This window comes from Prunus avium, chromosome 1 (genome assembly GCF_965620075.1).
Source record: "Prunus avium chromosome 1, drPruAviu1.hap1.1, whole genome shotgun sequence".
In the NCBI taxonomy this organism is placed as follows: domain Eukaryota; kingdom Viridiplantae; phylum Streptophyta; class Magnoliopsida; order Rosales; family Rosaceae; genus Prunus; species Prunus avium.
This window is the reverse complement of record NC_142284.1, coordinates 61,084,128-61,090,127: the sequence shown is the minus strand read 5'-3', so window position 1 is coordinate 61,090,127 and position 6,000 is coordinate 61,084,128.

Genomic DNA, 6,000 nt, shown 5'->3' with positions numbered 1-6,000 from the left:
AGAGTTTCTCTTCATTTGTCTTCTTTGTTTTGCTCATTGTGATTCTTCTCCTGTTGTTGACTCTTTGTGTGTTGATTAATTCCTACGTTGTACGAAGGACTATGTGTTAGTAAAGTCAAAGACAAAACATAGACATCCCTAAATGGCTTGTCTACCACCTTGTTACTTTTCCTTGTTTTCATATTCCTTGTTTTAGGGATGGAAACTCTCCATGTTTCCCTCCATGTCTTGTGCATTGTTTGTAACTAATAATCACCTTGTATACTTGTATATCTAACCCTTCACTAAGTAAGAAACTCAATTGGCAGATTTGAATTCTCTGCAAAACCTATCTTGTTCTTCTTATTATACATTCTCAACTCTCTCAATTACACTATCATTGGCATGGTATCAGAGCAATCGATTTTGGTTGCCTCTGCATAACCTTGTTCTTGCCTAAATCTCTACCTATCCTTGCCCATAATTTGCTGTTATATTATTCCTACCTCATACTTTGCCTTGCCTCAAAATTGGTCTTGATCACAAGCCCTTTTTTGTGCTCTTGTTTGCTGAAGTTTTAAGCTATTTCTTCCTCTACATCCTTTTATATACTTACCTCATGGGTGACACCAACGACTCCATCAACGACTCCACGGACGACTCCTCTAAAATCGACTCCACCATATGGCAGGAAATTGACAGCCTCCGTCCCTGCAAACATACCAATCCCGATGATGTGGCTCTTCACCAACAAGCACTTGAGGTGGAACGTGTGTACGATTTTTTGGGAGGACTCGATCCCAACTTTGATTCCGTTCGTAGTCGGATTCTTGCCATGAATCCGCTTCCAGCAGTCATTGAAGCTTATGCACTAGTGGTAGAAGAAGATAATCGCCAATCTTCCATGCTTGGCGGTGGGAGTGCAATGGCGGTCAAGCCATATCGGCCACCACACCGTACGTCCTCCGGACTTCCCCCCCGGGGTCCCAAAACTGACAATGCAAAGGGAACTGAGAAGTGCACTCATTGTGGTGGTGATCATCTTGTTGAGAAGTGCTTCAAGCTTCATGGTTATCCTGAGTGGTGGGATGCTTTCAAATCCCGCAACAAAACACCCAAGGCAGCATGTGTTATAACTACCGATGCCTCTCCATCTTCCACCCTACTCTCCGACTCCGAATCAGGTACACAACCCACTACATGGATAATTGACACAGGTGCCACTGATCATATGACTTTTGACTCTACTATGTTTTCCACAATATCTTCTAAGTCTCGTCATCCTTACATCACTAGTGCCAATGGAGTCCCCTCTAATGTTGCTGGTGAAGGAACTATATCACTTTCCCCTTCCTTATCTTTATCTCATACACTACTTGTTCCCTCCATCAATTGCAATTTGCTGTCTGTTGGAAAATTACTTGACTCACATAACTGTTATGCCACATTCTATCCTTCCCATTGTCTTTTTCAGGACCTCACGACTCACGCGACGATTGGGCATGGTAAACGAAGAGGGGGGTTGTATTCCTTGACGGTCTCTTCACCACCAAGGGCAGCTCATACTCAAGGTTCCAGCTCACAAGCTCGCAATCAACATCAGATTTGGCTTTGGCATCGTCGTCTAGGACATCCATCCTTTGGCTATCTTCAACGTTTGTTTCCGTCTTTGTTTCGTGGCCTAGATCATTCTCAGTTTCAGTGTGAAACCTGTGTATTGGCCAAAAGCCATCGAACTGTTTTTCCCTTAAGTGATAATAAAACGGAATTCCCTTTTGATTTGGTTCACTCTGATGTTTGGGGTCCTGCTAAAGTTTCTTCCAATGGCAAAAGATGGTTTATTACATTTATTGATGATTGTACTCGCATGACTTGGGTATATTTACTAGCTCATAAAAGTGACGTTTCCGCTGCAATCCGTGAATTTCATGCTATGATTACCACACAGTTCCAAGCTTCCATCAAAGTATTCCGGTCTGATAATGGTGGGGAATATGTGAACAATGTCTTGGCACATTTCTTTCGAGACCAAGGCATCATTCATCAAACCTCCACATCTTTCACTCCGCAACAAAATGGTGTCGCAGAGCGAAAGAATCGACAATTACTTGAGGTTACTCGTGCTTACATGCTGGATAAATCGGTCCCTCACTACTTATGGGGACATGCCCTTCTTTCTGCAGTATATGTAATTAATCGAGTGCCGAGTAGTGTTTTGAAGTTTGAAACTCCACTGAACACCTTGGCTCGTCATGTCTCTCTTCCTACAGTCCTCAAGCTGCCTCCTCGCATATTTGGTTGTGTTGTATATGCTCATGTTCCATCTCATCAAAGAAGTAAGCTGGACCCTTGTGCCATTCGATGTGTGTTCGTTGGGTATGGATCAACTCAAAAGGGATACAAGTGTTACCATCCTCCTACTCGTAAGCTCTTTGTCACTATGGATGCCACATTTCATGAAGATTTATCCTACTTTAAAGCTGCTATGCCCCCTTCTCTTCAGGGGGAGAGAAGGAATGAAGAGAAGGAAGAAAAGGAAGAAAATATCCAACTCTGTGACAAAACGACCGGTCGCAACCCAGAAGCGACCGGTCGCTTTCCTGAAACGACCGGTCGCACTGACCACAGCGACCGGTCGCATTGCTCCAGCGATGATGAAGATCGACTCTGTGACAAAACGACCGGTCGCAACCCAGAAGCGACCGGTCGCTTTCCTGAAACGACCGGTCGCACTGACCACGACCGGTCGCCTTGCTCCAGCGATGATGAAGATCGACTCTGTGACAAAACGACCGGTCGTAATCCAGAAGCGACCGGTCGTCGTGACAAAACGACCGGTCGCACAGAATCCAGCGACCGGTCGCCAAGCACCAGTGAACTTCAAAATTTGGACAGCGATGAAGGTATTGGAAAATTGTCGTTCTTATTTGGTGAAGATCCCGGAGGAGACAATTCAAATGGTTGCTGCGATCAACAACAAAATACAACCCCTTCTTCTCAACCATCGGACCAGTCGTCTCGTGATGAGGAAACACTTGAGGTAATTCCCGAAGCACCTAATGCTATACCATACACTCTCCCACCTAGGACCACTAGAGGAAAACCCAAGCCTCAATATTGTCCTGACCTTACTGCCAAATCTAAATATCCCATTAATAACCATGTTTCAACTCATAGATTGTCAAAGTCATATGCATCATTTGTCAATCAATTATCTACTGTATGTGTTCCAAATAAGTGGCAGGATGCTATAACAGATTCCAGATGGGCTGAAGCAATGGCGATTGAAATGGAAGCTCTGGAAAAGAATTCTACATGGGAAATGGTCCAGTTGCCACAAGGGAAGAAACCAGTTGGATGTCGGTGGATATACACCATTAAATACAAAGCTGATGGATCCATAGATCGATACAAAGCTCGATTAGTGGCCAAAGGGTATACACAAACATATGGAATTGACTACCAAGAGACATTTGCACCTGTTGCCAAGATCAATACCGTACGTGTTCTCATGTCATTGGCTGCAAACCTTGATTGGCCACTTTTGCAGTATGATGTAAAGAATGCATTTCTTCACGGGGAATTGCAAGAAGAAGTGTATATGGAACCACCACCAGGGATCTCCATGGCACTTGGTCCCAACACCGTGTGCAAGCTGAGAAAATCATTATACGGGCTAAAGCAGTCACCACGAGCCTGGTTTGGAAAATTCACAGATTCTATGAAGCGCTTTGGGTACACTCAGAGCCACTCGGATCACACTTTATTCTTAAAGCGTCGTGGTGACAAACTTACGGCCCTTATCATCTATGTTGATGATATGGTGGTTACCGGTAATGACAATGAAGAAATGAAGAATCTGCAGAAGCTCCTTGCTAGTAAATTTGAGATGAAGGAATTAGGTGAGTTACAATATTTTCTTGGCATAGAAGTTGCTAGATCAACACATGGCATATTTCTATCCCAACGAAAATATGTGTTAGACTTGTTAACAGAAACTGGAATGCTTGATTGTAAGCCAGCTGACACACCTATTGAGCAGAACCACAAGTTAGGGATGTATCCAGACCAAGCACCCACTGACAAAGAAAGGTATCAAAGATTGGTTGGGCGACTGATTTATCTATCACACACACGCCCCGACATAGCTTATGCTGTGAGTATGGTGAGTCAGTTTATGCATCAACCAAGTGAGGCACACATGAATGCAGTAACTCGGATCATGAGGTACTTGAAGGCTGCCCCTGCCAAAGGGTTGATATTCTCCAAACATACACATATGAACCCAGAAGGATACACAGATGCGGATTGGGCAGGATCCATCACAGATAGACGTTCTACTTCTGGATACTTTACATTTGTGGGGGGCAACTTAGTCACTTGGAGAAGTAAGAAGCAAAAAGTTGTGGCTAGATCAAGTGCTGAAGCAGAATTTAGGGGAATGGCTCAAGGAGTTTGTGAATTGCTCTGGTTACGGAAATTACTGAAGGATCTGGGAATTAAACCATTGAAAGCTACAAACTTGTACTGCGACAATAAATCAGCTATCGAGATAGCACATAACCCAGTACAACACGACCGTACCAAACATGTGGAAGTCGACCGACACTTCATCAAAGAGAAACTAGAAAGGGGTATAATCAAGTTTCCTTTTGTAAACTCGGAAAACCAACTTGCTGACATCTTGACGAAGGCCGTATCAAGTAAAGTTTTCCATGACTCACTGGACAAGTTGGGCATGCGTGATATCTTTGCACCAACTTGAGGGGGAGTGTTAGTAAAGTCAAAGACAAAACATAGACATCCCTAAATGGCTTGTCTACCACCTTGTTACTTTTCCTTGTTTTCATATTCCTTGTTTTAGGGATGGAAACTCTCCATGTTTCCCTCCATGTCTTGTGCATTGTTTGTAACTAATAATCACCTTGTATACTTGTATATCTAACCCTTCACTAAGTAAGAAACTCAATTGGCAGATTTGAATTCTCTGCAAAACCTATCTTGTTCTTCTTATTATACATTCTCAACTCTCTCAATTACACTATCATTGGCACTATGATTGTCATCATAAGAGGTTTTCTTTGACAGGTTATGGGATGAGTTAGTGTGCTTTTGTGGGGTCCTTCTTTGTTGCCTCCTCTGCGTTCTCTTCTTGGTGTGTTTTCGTGTCTCTGACCCTTGGCTTGCTGAACAACTCTTGCGACATATAAAGGACTATAATTGTTCTCATAGAAGGCATTCTTTGACAGTTTGGGATGCGCTGGTGTGCTCTTCTGCGGGGTCTCTTATGTTGGTTTTTTAGTAGTGTGGTAGTTGGTTATGTTTATTGTAGTGATCTCTATTTGGTTATGTTTTGGACTCTTCTGTTAGTCCGTGGCATGTGCGGTATTCTTTCTTACCCTGAGGTTTTTCCCACGTGATTTTCCTAGGAAAGTTTTAACGAGACCACTGTTCTCTTGCTGATCTTTTGTATGAAACTATTGGATTATAAATGAAATCCCTTTTCCTCTTAAAAAAAAAAAAAAAAAGGTGTAGCTAGGGTTCAAAACCAAGTAATATGAGTGACCAGATCTTCTTGTGTACAGTAGTTATGTTCTCTGTTTCTCGATTTACCGTTGATCATGATGATGAACTTCAGATCGATCCATGCACAGTTATATCTCCTTGTTTAGATTTGTGTGAATCTTGGTTCAGAAAGATATCCTGTTAGCTACTTGTTCCAACAATTGTCAAAGTGCCTCTTTGTTTGAACACCTGCTAACTAAGTTTAAAACTGTTCTGTTTTTGTGTAACAGCCTATTCATCCCCCTCATGGGCTCAAGGGGTGGGTATTGATCCATCCATCACTTGCAGCTAGTATCAGAGCCAAGCTCCTACGGTATCTAGAGAGATTTTGTGCTCTAAATTTGAATCATGGTCACTGACAGGGGAAACGTCTCGATGTTATTAATAGTGGAACCACTCATTATATATCATTTTTTATTTTGTCAAGTTTCCGACATGAGAAGAACGTACCTCCGC